General features: G+C 33.7%; 1 protein-coding gene across 2 annotated transcripts in view; it reads right to left on the bottom strand.

Moving 5' to 3' along the window:
• Nucleotides 1-3585: 3585 nt before the first annotated feature.
• LOC110113583 (protein TSS) overlaps nucleotides 3586-13801 on the bottom strand; it is a 42532-nt gene continuing 32316 nt past the window's right edge. For both annotated transcript variants that reach the window (XM_020846224.2, XM_020846225.2), the window contains exon 26: nucleotides 3586-3851. The gene's annotated coding sequence lies outside the window, so the exon portion shown is untranslated. The remainder of the gene's footprint in view (nucleotides 3852-13801) is intronic.

Raw genomic sequence — 13801 nt, 5'->3', positions numbered from 1 at the left:
CTGATCAACCTTCTTAATGTTATAGAGCTTTGAAAGCAAGGTATATGATTCTTCTTTATCATAATTTGCTTTAGATTAGTACTATTGAACAATCTACACAAAGGACCCTTTTTGTTTTCTTTGCCTCTGTAATTATGGTGTGCTGGCCTATGATTGAGGAAGCTATGATGGATGTCACTGTTTGTCTTTTTCTTAAAGCATATTTTTTCATTTATCATTTTAGTTCTTGTCACATCATTTAGATTTGTTTGGGACAATTTCCTTTATGCTTTCTAAAACAGCTTTTAAGTACAAAAATTTATAGCTCAACAAAAAATTTGTACTAAAAAGTTGCTTAGAAAGAAGTAAGAAAGCAGTCTCAAATGAAACCTTAATTAGATTGAATAGCTCTGCATTCCACGTCTTTTGATTCTAATTAGACCTTTTTTTGTTGTAAATGTCTTAAAATTTTATCGATGTTTTCTAATACAATTTATGTTAGAATAGGCTTTAAAATCATTAAATATTTTCAAAATTATACTGCATTTGAAGATTGTATTCCATTAATTTCAAATGAATTTAATTATTTTCAAGCTCATCTTGATATATTTATCAAATTTGCTTAATTAAATTTATCTATTTATCATATTTTTAATTAATTTGGCAGTATGTGTCATAATCATTCATTAATGATTAAATATAATAGTAATTAGTCTACTAATTTTTTTAATTAAATAAGTAAACATTTTATAGTTATATATTAATTATTTGCTAATATAAAATGACTTAGAATACCTTATTATGCTTATAATTAATTATCCTGATTGTTCTCCATACTATCTGACCTATTAATCAATTAGTTTATTATCCTTATTATTACCTGTTGAATTCATCTAATTATTTTAATTGACTGACTAATTATCCTAATTGATGCACAAGCAGAATAATAAAATTTTTAATATAATATCAAATTATTTATAAATGTGAACTAATTAAACTATCAATGACTAAATAGTATAATTAAAATGCTAATGATCATTTAATCTTCAAATAGTCCAACTTGTGTGCTTCTCATTATAATAGAGGCAAATATTACAATTGAAATTTACTATTCTATTTTTTGAGAGCAAATTTCAAAATGAGAATGCTATACAATCAAGCAGTATTTGCCTAAAAGCCTTGATCAAAAAGACAAAATAGTGCTTACATATCACATAATATATGAACAAGTTATTTGTATGGTCTACAAGTGTGTAACCAGCTTAATTTTCATGGGGGGCAAACTTATAAGTAATTGTCGGTGTTGATTCAAATTTGACTCGACACCTTATTACAATAAAATGGGTCAATAACGACAGATCTGATAAAATAATTATAAAAGAAAAAAAAATAAATTATAAATTAAATGATACCAAAATTTAGGATTTAGCTTCAACGAAATGTACATCTATGAGAAAGAAGAGATCTAAAGTACTAATAAACATAGAAGACTCAATCATTTTATACAAAATAAAGGTCATCACCCTATTTAAAATCCAAATAAACCTATGAACAAATAAACAAATAGCCTAAATAATCTCTTGCAAAAGATAGTTATATTTCATAAATTATCAAAATTAAGATATTTGTATTACTAAAAACCTTTGCTATGACGATGTCTTGATTCTTCTTCCCACATGAAACCCTATACTAAATAGAATGTTACCAAATGCTCCATTAATGACTTGAGAAATTCCAAATTCCAAAAGATCCTCCCTATCTTATAGTCATTGGCCTTTTTAAATACCTCAAGAGAAAAGTCATATTTGACTTGATGTAATTGAACAATCACCCTAATTTCATGATAGGAAATTGTTCATACTATAAAGTACAAACATATATCCTAGTAAAAACACATAAATTATTGTGACAACCTAATTTATACAAATCAAATAGATCAAAATCGTTCGATCCTATAATTTTTAAATAGGGCATACTTTAGACATCTCTCATAAAATATTGAGTCATATTTAATATAAAAAAATTAATATACTAAAAGAGATTAAATATTAATAAACAAAAATTTGTGCAATGATAAATAATATTAGAGTAATACACCAACTAGAAGTTTTATTTTATGTAAAGCAAATTGCTTCACCATAAGAAAAGTCTCTAAAATCATACATGACATGTTGATACTAATAATATAACTTCTTTAATTAGAAGAGAATAAGGCCCATCGAATATCCTGGAATAAAACTCTTAAGTATTAAGAAGTGTTCTAAGTATACTCATTGAAAACTTTTGAACTCCAAAATTAAACATTTTTAAATTAAAACACTTCTAAGGTTTCGTTTGGGTCAACTTTCTTACTGCTTTTTAAAATAATTTTTATTACAAAAAGTTTTTGAGCTATAAATTTTTGTACTAAAAAATTATTTTAAAAAACAGTGAAGGAGCTGTCCCAAACGAAAAGTCTAAGACATAATCTATCTAACACGCACTCTAAAAACAAAATGTTACTTAAAAACTTCTCACGTTTGATTTAGAAATCGCATACCATGATAATGAAATACAATTTTGCTAGTATTTTATTTTAGAATTTATTATAGCTGTAATGAGTGTTGATACTTCCTAAGAATAAAAGTATTCATTAAAAATTCCAAACATTTAGCCATTTTAAACACCGTATCTAATATCTTGCCATGACCTATATTTTTAAATGTTTGTAACTCAATTGACCGTATCAAATTTTTTTACTGTTTTTTAAAATAATTTTTTAATACAAAAATTTTAATTTTGATATAAAAAATTACTTTAAGAAGCAGTAAGAAAACCGTCCTAAACAAAACCTCTATCAGTCATCAATATTAACCCTACTTCGCATTGGTAATCAGCCTACATACAGCACAAGCAAGCTCTACGGTGAACAAATATCATGAAGCACGAGCAACAAGAGTTAAGCGAGATAGCTAAACAATTTATTAAAAGAGAAAGGGTCTCTTTGGCTGAGTAGAGAAATTATTCTGCAGAGTGTCTGATCAAGAAGAACCATTCAAACATGTGAATATACACATACTGTACACAATATATATAAATAGATATGACACACTATGTACAAATACACTCACAATGTAGATGATTCTTCAAGTCCAAACTCTCTACAAAATATTTTCTCCATTGACTGGCCTTAAAAAAAATAAGATAATTATTGCCTATATCTGAGATCTCCATAAAATAAGAGTCTATTTGGGACAGTGGCAACATTTTATAAAATTAGTTGAAAAATTATTATATATATATACAAAAAAAACTTCTCTATTATATTTGTAAGAAAATAACTTTCCACAACCAAAATTTTTGACAGGTAATGAAAAAATAATAGTTAAATAAAATTATAATTGCTATCTCAAAGATAAATCAGCCAAAAAGCTATCCCAAATGAAACCTAAGTAACCCAGATCCATATGAATGATTTACATTAATTAAAATTATGATAAAGTGGAAGAGTAACAGTAACTAGTCCAAATAAGATGCTTCACGAATATATGCCTCTCACCACAAAAGACTAGGTGCTTCACAGATTACCTTTGATTTTCACATAAACATTCATTAAAAAAAAAGATGGTGAAGAAATTAGAAGTGTTTTTTTTATTTTCCTACTAAATGCAAAATTAATTGTATCTGAACAAATGTAAGGCAAAGTGGACATCATTATTGAGATATTACACCTTATTAGTCAGTGAAAATTGAAAGGCAAATCACAGGGGAAGGGCCAATCAATGAATTGAAACTAATTCTCAAGTTATAAAAAAAAAAAAAAAAGAGTCAAAGCTCTGTCCCGTTTCTCTAACAGTTAACCTCTCTACACCTCCACAGATCAAAAATTTAACCTGCAAACAATCTTTAGTTAAAAGATATCTGCCACCTACAATCTACGAAGAAGGAATAACTGTGCAAGAATATAATTTGAAACTAAATGGCTTGTTACAGTTCAAAGATTAGAAAATACAAGTTGCATGTAATAATATTCAAGAAAAAAAAAAAGGGGAAAAATACCAGAAAATCAGGCCACTATATGCTCACAAAAAATTGGATTCGTAGTAAACACTAAATTATATATGACATCTTAGAATGGCTGAGATATTAAAACTAGCATACAAGTTTTATCTTCATATTTAATTAGTGGATATCTAATTTAAATATTGACCATTCTAACATAAGGATGAATGGTTTAGATAAGAGCTTCTAAGCAGTGAAGGCAGCAATTTGGAGCGCCGCAGACAACAAATCTGCCTTCCGGAGCTTGGACAACAGTTCATCACCTCCCTTCTCCATTTTCTCGCCTTTTGACAAGGCGAGTGGAGTGTGATTTGAGCCGTGACAACCCGGTGAGGTAAAACACTTCAAACATCGAAGTTCCCTAGGTCTCCAAGCCATTTGACGTGTGTCTGACGTTCAAAAACGTTATTGACATAGAAAACCCAAGCATTTAATTTCCAAACCTTCAAGAAACCTATTTGTTCGCTGTACTCTTAGTCCAATCATGCAAATCTAGTGATTTTTTTGTAATTACTCTCATGTGAGGGTCATAAGCGTGTCCAATGCCTCTACCTTGCATGAAATGCATTCACGTTGTTTCCCTAGCCGTCACCCACAATAAAACCATAGGATTGCATTGCCATTTGCTTCAAAATCAAATGTCAATGTATATATTTCAAGCATGGGAGTTTGCTCTTGATTGGGCTTTGCACTTGAGAGCCTTTGTCTTTTTGGAAATGTTAGAGAAGGATTTAATTAATTTAGAGAACTTGTGTTTTGTCATGGATCTTGCATAGACTCTCAAAGGTCTACATTATGGAGCCCATGATTAAATAATTAATTGAGCATCTTTTACACGTACAAAATCTCATTGCATAAAAAAAAATATTTAGGGAATCGCTCTACTATACCAAAATTCCTAAGGTTTGCAAAGTTTATAAAGTATGCTCATTTAATTTCAATCTCCCATGGAGCAAATTTGGAGTATTTTATGAACCCTCAAAGGCCCATAGTTAATACGCCACCACATTTAGAAATTATCTAAGCCTATTTCATTCATTTTGCAAATGAAAAGTACTCAAGTGCAAGACTTCTTTGTGTTCCTAATATCTCCTAATCATGACAAAATTGATTTAGGAATCCTTCTAAAGCGTTAGGAAACCAACCTTCCCTCTCCAAATGAATCCAAAATATTCATGCAAGAAATAGGGAGTTCTCTTTCTTCTACACATCCTCGTCATTCATGATAATTGGGGTTTCCTCAAGACCCCAAGTGTTAGATTGCATGAATCTTATAACCTTGGGATCAAAATCCCATGTTCATTTCACCTCTTGTTTGTTGATACACAAAATCAACAAACTTTCACTTCTTTTTCTTCCATGCATGACTTTTAGAACCTTCTCAAGGTTCCAAATATTTTAGTGCACTGGTCATTGGGTATTAGAAACAAAACATAAGCAATCCATCCCTTATTTGTTGACACAAAATCAACCAACATGCACCTCTTCATCCATTCATGCATGACATTTGGAGCCTCTTCAAGGTTCCAAATGTTGTGTTGCATGAGTTCTTGGATCTTAAAAGCAAAGTCCAAGTCATCCTCCATTTGTTTGTTGAAAATACAAAATTAATAACATCCATCTATCTTTCCCTTCCATGCATGATATTTGGAGCCTCCTCAAGGCTCCAAATGTTGCATTGCATGACTCCTAGCATGCCTTAGAAGTTACCACCAATCTTCCTCATGTCTTGTATTATGAATTTCTCCAAAGTCCTAAGCACGTCATGTTGGAAGTTCTTGAAATTAGAACCAAATTCTGAGTCTTTCTATCCTATTCATTGTGATACAAAATCAATGAGTAATCTTCTAGACATAGGATCCAAACCTAGTCTTCTCATTTGTTAGCCCAAATTAAGCAAGTGCACATCTTTATTTAAATACCAAACGCTCAAAGAAACTCCTCCATTTACTTAGCCTAAAATAAGTGGTCATCTCTCTTTGAACACCAAGTGTACTTTGTGGTCATCTCTTTGAACAACAAGTGTTCAAAGAATATCCCCAATTTACAATCATTGAATTGCAATTTTCTCCTCATTTACCTAGACCCAAATTAGGCAAATGCACATCCCTCTTTGAGCACCTAAAGTTCAAAGGATTTCCCTTTAAGTTGCAACCTTTAAGACATCTTTTTTTCTTCTTTCTACGAATAAAAAATTGTAAAAAATTCCTCCATTCACTTAGCCTAAATTAACTGAGTGTATATCTCTGTTCTTAAACACCAAATGCTCAAAGAAATTCCTCCAAATAGTAGCATCTAAGTTGAACATCGTTTTCCCTTACTTACCTAATGCAAATTAGGTAAATAATTATGCTTCATTGAAGGCAAAATTCAAAGATTCATCCTCAAATTTGCAACCTCAAACTTGCACATTGCACCTCTCTTTCTACAACTCAAAGGATGTAAAAAATTCTTTTATTTTTCTCACCCAAATTAGGAGAGTGTACATCTTCTCTTTAAACACCAAATGTTCAAAGAGTGTTCATGAATTTGCAACTCATAAGTTGCATTTTTCTTTCTTTTCTACAAACTAAAATTGTAGAGAAATTCCTCTCCCTACAACTCAAGAGTTATAAGAAATTCCTACATTCACTTCACCCATATCAAGTGAATCAAACATACACCCAAACCTATCTATTTGTTGAACCAAAATCATCCCGAATTATTTATTTGTTGGGTCAAAACCAACAAATACTCCTATCTTCCATTTCATTCTTCCAACCCAAGTTTGGAAGAATGAATTCTATTCTTTAGACACCCAAAAGTCCAAAGAATCCCTCATGATGTGTAATCAAGCTCACATGTCATTTTTCTATGTTTGCTTTACCTACATTTAACAAACTAAACTTTCATCATTGGAACAAAATTCAATGATTCGTCATTTCATTTGTTTAGCCTAAATTAAAAAAATAAATCTCTCTTTGAATACAAAAATCCAAAAAGACTCCTTTTGATTTGTAGCCTAAAGCTACAAATCTTCTATCATTTCTATGGACTCCAAAAGTCCTAGAAAAATCCTACAAACTCTTAGCCTCAAAGCTATGAGTTTCATTTCTTTCCTCTTAGCTCCAAAGCTAAAGGGAAGTCTCCAACAATTAGCACAAAAGCTATATGTTGTATTTCTTCTTTTCGTTTCTTTAGCCTCAAAGCTAAAGGAAACACTCATTCCTTAGTCTCAAAGCTATAGGTTTCCTCTCCATCTTCTCCAACCTCTAAGTTGTAGGAAATTTCTCCTCTCTTTAGCTCCAAAAGCTAAGAATTCTCCAATATTTAGCCCAAAAGTTATATGTTGGATCCCTACATTCCCCCTTCTTAACTCCACAAGCTAAGAGGAATCCTACAATATCTAGCCCAAAAGTTACAAGTTGGACATTTTCCTCTGAGAGCCAAACTCTAAGTAACATTTCATTTAACAAAACAAATGATCTCTCCTTATGACAACTAAAACTTAACCTTTAGATGTCCTTTAGAAGTTTTCTACCCATTGAAATTCATCTCACACTATTAGATGAATTTCATAAAGTCCTAAGTACAACCTTTAGACATATTCACCTTACACTATTAGGTGAACATTCATCTCTTACCCAACACTAAGAGAACCCCAAATTTTTTTTTTTAAATCACTTAAATTTCCTTTGATACAATGATTAATCATCTCACCCAAAATGCGGGATACCTACATGATTGTGTCTTAGGACTTCATAAGTAGCAGGTTTGCCTCAAAATAAATAGTGGCTGCTTTATAGGTTCTTCATAACCCTCACAAATATGAAATATTTAAAAGCCAAATAAAATCTTTAATTCATAAACAACTTAAAGAGAAATCACCATTGGATTAAAATTAAACACATCTAATCCTCAATAAAATAAAACAACTTTTATAGTGTGACATGCCACACAAGCCTCACACACTTAGGTGCACAGCCTCCTAGGCATGTTAGGATTATAATTTTTCTTTTTTTGCGTATGTGTTTGATGATTTGGTATGATTATCTTTGGATTATCTGCATTGTGGGCACTTACCCTTAAGTGGTTAACACACACACACACACACACACACACACACACACACACACACACACACACACACACACACAAAATTGATCTGAGTTGTATGATAACAGACAACTCATCTGTCAAATCTGCTTGTAATAATTTGGACTCTACAATTTATATTTCTTTTAGCTGATTTACATATATATACATGTGTTGATTGTTTGCTGGGTGTGTAAAAGAAACAGTTTTTTTTCTAGGTTTCTTCTCTTATTTTATTTAGGGGTGGACTGGACTTTTGATGCGGTAGGTTCTTAGGATAAAATAAATTTTCTACCCATTAAAATATAAACAACTTAAAATCAATTTTAGGCTTCATGCTTTTCAAACAAAAAGAAAAATTGCATGTCTCCCTTCAAGGAGCTAAATTTTCAAAAAAAAATGAAAATGATAATGCATAACCCAGTGAGTCTCATGTAGAAAAACTCTCACTTAAGGATCATATAACCAAAAAACAAAAATTTGTATTTATGAGACAACATTTTGCATACCCTTTATTGTCAGGCATCTTAGCCTCAAAGCAAAGCTGTAAGTCATATCCTCTAAATAAAAAATAACCTTCTTTACTGTTCATATGTATTTGAGACCGGACTACATGGTTTTAAAAGCGTTTAGGTAGATTAGCTGGTAGCTCTATCCAGGCAGAGCAAAAAATCTAAAGGTCGGGCTGATTATGCCTCATGTAAGGTATATAGTTTGTAAGTCTCTTGCACTCTGTTAGACTTAGGTTCGAGACACTACATCTCAGAAGCCCTCACCTTAGTTCTAGGGTTCAAGGCAGTGGTTGATTTCAATCACCTCATAAGTCCTCACCTTCTAGGCATTTCCTCCGACATGCGTAGTTGGAATATAATCCCCAACATTTTAAATAAATTGATCAACTTAAACAAAATTTGATTTTAAAATATAACGCCCAACATAGGATAATTTGAGTACATCTGAGTTTCCCTCATAATTAAATACTCTTACATTTCATTCCTTTGGCTTTCATTCCAAGAATTCTAATCAAAGTTTATCTCCTCTTCCCTTTAAATTCTTAAAGACAAGAAAATTTTAAACAAGAATTTCATAAATTTTAAAATGAAACATTTAGCTAATATTTTGATGATTTTTAAAAGAAAGAAAATCACTAGTTTAATCAAAAAAAAAATTCAAATAATAAATATTTGAGATGTAATTAACCATATGAGACATCCGTACCCTAGAATAAATAAACCTCATTCAACCAAATATTGAATGGAGAAAATCTCTGTTTAAAAGTCAAATTGTAAATTTTGCATTGAGTCAATACGAAAATAGTATTTTTGACCTTTAGGACAAGATATCATTTTCTATGACGTGCTCGATCACCAAATATGCAATCCATTGAGGATGACAAAATTTCTCCAACACTTCCTTGCTCTTAAAGGTCTCAATAGTCTTTGTTGCCTTCTTCTGCTCCTCTAACCACCCCTTCAAGAGCAAGATGATGCATTTTCCCTTGCCCACTATGGGCTTATGATAGGGCATCAACATCACCTCGGCTCTTTTTCTTCTCAAGTCCTTGTCAATGATGATTCCTCAGCTTAGCGCTATAGAAATAATAGAAGTAGTAGGCTTTGATGGGACAACTCTTGCTTGCCACCATATACGAGCTCACTCAACTCCTCTTGAAACTCAGGTGATGCCTAGCGACAAGCTGAGGGATATGCGACAAAAGAAAAAATTAGGAAACAAAGGGCAAACAAAAGTCGTTAACTTGGCCCTACGACGTCGTTTAGGGAATTCGTTGGAGACTTTGCCACTTTAGCCTTTCTCTTTTTTCCCTTCCATTAACTAGGAGAGTCCATGCCAAGGAACTCTAGCATAGTGGGGTGGTTGTGGCATGTGCAAGTTAATCCCACCTAAAGATGAGCCCATGATCAACATTAAAGAAAGAAAAACAAAAAAGAATATTACAATAGATAGGGCTGCAAATGAACCGAGCGTTCAACGAGCTACTCATGGCTCAGCTCGATAAGGGCTCGTTCATGTTCGTTTGATAAGGTAAACAAACAAGTTTGAACTCTCTTGATAAATACTCGATAGCTAAATGAACGAGCTTGAACAACGTGTCGTTCAGTTCATTTATGTTCAAGAACAGTCTCTCTTAGAAGCTCGTGAACAAGCACGATTAGAGCTCAATTAGAATTTTAAAAATATATTCTATTAAATATACTCATTTAATAATTTATATTTACTAATTTAATTTTTAAATTTTTAACTATTTTCATTAGACATATTTTTAACTTACATTTTTTTACTAATCTAACTAACTAGAAATATTTTTATTAAATCATCTACTAAAAATTTTATTAAACTCCCGCCTAAATATCAATTCCTACTCATAAAAAAAAAATTGTTTTTAAATTCTCGCCGGACCCGCCCGCCCTTTCTCTATCCTCCGTGGCATCAACAAACTCAAAAACAAAATGTTGTTAGCGTTTAGTCCCACACCGACTGGAATGAAATACTTTTGTCGTATAAAAACAAAGACATCTAAAGGCAAAGTACAGAACTGCGGGAAGCTGGCGGGTTGGGCGGATTTTCCTGGTCTGGACGTTGTGCTACTTGGTTTGATGTTAATTATTTAAAAATATTTTGTAGATTGTGGTCCGCTCGTCCTCGGTATAAACGAGCCGCTCGATAAGATGCTCGCCGAGCATGAAATTAAACGAGCTCAAATTTGAACACGATCTGAGCACGAACGTAGTCATTTTAAACGAGCCCGAGCTCGAACACCTGTCCAAGAAGCTCAACAAGCTTCAAGCCGAGCTTGAACACAGTTTTGACAAACGAGCTTGAACTCGAGCAGGCTAAAGCTCGGCTCGGCTCAGTTCATTTGCAGCACTAACAATAGAGACGAATAACATACTATAAAATGTGTTCTACACAATTTGGGAGTTCACATGCTCCCGAATAAGTCGACAAAATGCTTGGAACTCCTCTTGAGATTACAGATGACAGTCTTATCATTGGCAACGGGAATGGGATTAGTTAGCACCGCCCATCCTATTCACAACTTCACAAATAAAACTTGTTTTTCACTCCCTCATCGTATTTGTCAAGCAACTCATCCTTATGTGGGTGAAGGAGAACTGAATGTTGCTATTATTGAAGGCCTTAACAGTAAAAATATGGCAAAACATGGCGAGACTCCACCTAATCTTCACTCGGCACAAATGAGAGAGGACAATCACCACACTCGTTATCGAGTTCGACATATTCTTCATAGGCACTAACTCATAAAATTTTGGGATCTTGGCAAGTTCTGGGTAAAGAGGAAGCTGTAGGTCGAGCTAGAAATGGTCACAAGGGAAGCATAACTCATCCTTATACAACATATTAAGGTGCTTGTCCTTTGTGAGAACTCAAACTATCATGTCAAGAGTCCTCGTAGTAGTATCCAAAAATATCATATAAATGAATATCTCTCTAGCTCAATAGACTTGACAGTACTCAAACTCGATGAAAGTCCTATGGCATATTCTCAATGCTTCCATCTCATAAGACAACACACACACCATGAAAGGAAGAGAGAACTAATATAGAGTATCCAATAAGATAAGATGAAACTCGAGCGACTAATTATGGAGATTTCAAGTTCTCATATACAAGCTAGTCGACCACTGAGTTAGGGCCAGCTCCTCATATTCATTTGGTGGTGACTTAAAAACTCGCTTTAAGTAAGGTGAATCCTGTGAACGCTCGAGATCGACAACATGCGACCAGTAGACATAATTTTCACAAAAATAGAAGGAATCTTTTATCTCCATTGGTTGATTGCGGTCGACCAACTTCCTCAGCATGGGGTTGTGGCTACCTGCCGGCTCCCCCTAAGAGCGAGTTGGCGTTGTTGCTCCAACTGCATTGGGGGTAGAGATCGCCACCTCAGGAATGCCATTCACCCTGCCGAGGACCTGACAAAATCCCTTGAATGCGGAGACTCGTATAATGTGCCTTTCAGCAAGGCGTACATCATTGACCTTCACCTTACTTGGCTAGCCCTTTCGTTGCCTTTCTGGGCTCAACCACTATGGCTTTCGTTTCCTTCTTCTCAATAACTTGGTAGGACTTTCGCCTTTTGACCTCCACTGTCTTACATTTGCGAAGAAGAGCCTTTTCAACAAATTTTTCGATTGTCTACATCAACATGCTTTGTTAGGCTCAACTCAATTATCTCTTGTGCAAGCTCAAAAAACTCAATCATGACAAAAGAAAGGAAGGAGTGTGGCCCTATTAATACCCTTTGTCGTTATTTATTACCAGAGATGGTATAGAGGTTAAATCTTCATGAGAATATTGGATGAAGGTGCTCTTCTTGAGGATATAAAAGTTGTCCATTCACTTTCTCTTTGTTGTTTGATAAATATTTTCCTTCTTAATTCCTCTGTTCTTTTTCACAAGTTGCTCTTCAACAGAGCAAGTGAATCGGGAAACTAAATGTATGTCTACACATGCTGATATAGGTAACTTGCAGGTACCCCAAACAAGTTCACACCTAAGGGACACGGCCATGAGGAACAGTCGCTCAAAACAAGCCTAACCCAAAAGGGCAGTCAATAGAACTGAGTCGTGGATAAGCAGTTATTCATCTTAGTGGAGTTTGCAGCATGTTAGCACACCCCTAGAGGATTAGATCAAGGATTCACATATTCCTGGCGAGTTCAACTAAAGGACTTTTCTCAACAAGCCTTTAACCTAAGAGGCACTCACCGAAGGAGGACTGGACTTTCTCAGCAATTTTTCTCATCTAAAGTAGTTTGTCTTCCACAGATATCCTAGTTCAAGCTACAGGAGGCACGCAGCTACTGAGCTAATGATCATGGCTCCATCGACTATGTAAATATTCGACTCACAACCACACTTGTGTAGGAAACTCGCCACTCATTTAAGGAATTTGCTTGCACAAAGCACTCATTCCTAAAGACTCGCACAATGTGCTCACTCCCGAAGGCTCACCTAAGGTGCTCAGCTTTGATAACTCACCCTTGGAACTCGTCATGGGCATCCCAAGCCAGGTTAGAGGGAGATGACATGTGTTACCTTTCGGCCAAGTTCATGTGTTTGAGTTAGTTTGCACTTGTCAAACATGTATTATTTTTTTTATTTTTTTCTAGGATAGCCTTTCCTAAATCCCTCATAACCCCATAAATAAGGAGTTAAGAGACATTTTGGACTTCATAAAATTTTAATTGTTCACAAAGATTACATAGCTTCTCGTCTACTCTCCCTGCTCGATGATTTTTATTGCTCAGAGATCACTTGGCTTATCATCTACTCTCCATACTCGATGATTCCCTCGTATTGACCTCTTGCTCTGGCTAGCTAAACCTGCTAGTAAGATCAGGCGCCGCACACGAATAAATTTGGATACAACAAAAATCATGCTAATGAATTATTTAATGAAAAAATAGAAGTCATTCAGATTATTTTGTTGGATGAACAACTTAATTTTTGTTGGTGCTACTATTAGGCATTCAATTGAAAGATTTAGCATGCTCACCAAATGTTTATACTCTCTTACTGAATTGCACCCTTTCACACACACGAGTGACAAAAGATAAAATATCTCAATTAAGATAATCAAACAAAGTTTAATACAACAGGCCATAATGGCTCTTTCCATGAACAATAGATATAGGTTTAATTTTTAAATATTACCGATGAG

The sequence above is a fragment of the Dendrobium catenatum genome, unplaced genomic scaffold (genome assembly GCF_001605985.2).
Source record: "Dendrobium catenatum unplaced genomic scaffold, ASM160598v2 fragScaff_scaffold_1557, whole genome shotgun sequence".
Taxonomy (NCBI): Eukaryota; Viridiplantae; Streptophyta; class Magnoliopsida; order Asparagales; family Orchidaceae; genus Dendrobium; species Dendrobium catenatum.
The sequence above is the reverse complement of the archived record's forward strand: the minus strand, read 5'-3'. Positions and strand labels throughout refer to the sequence as shown.